Below are 415 nucleotides of genomic sequence, written 5' to 3' on the forward strand. Positions count from 1 at the left end.
AAAAACGTCGATAAACGTAACAACAAAACGTGCTCCACCTTTGGAAGTTGTCCGCATTGGTCCCATCACATCGGAGTGTACTAGTTCGAGCAATTTCGTTATCTTGACCGTGCTTCCTGACTGACGTGCAAATGCACTCACCGAAAGCTTCCCCATCACATCCCTCGCATAAATCGTCCTCGCTCGCTGCATTATTCACAACAGGCACTCCACTTACCGCACGCACCACACTAGCTCCCCTTCCTTTCGTACCCGCGCGATCAATCTCCCTCCGAAGCGAATATCATAGTGGTACTTCTTGAATAAAACCTCAGAACCTTTTGCGACCAGTGCTGCAATAGAGATAAGCTTCCTGTCCAGTTTGGAAGTTCTCCATTGCAAAACGCACCGAGCCAACCCCACATACTTGCAGTTG

This window comes from Plasmopara halstedii (genome assembly GCF_900000015.1).
Source record: "Plasmopara halstedii genome assembly, contig: Scaffold_1211, whole genome shotgun sequence".
Classification (NCBI taxonomy): Eukaryota; Oomycota; class Peronosporomycetes; order Peronosporales; family Peronosporaceae; genus Plasmopara; species Plasmopara halstedii.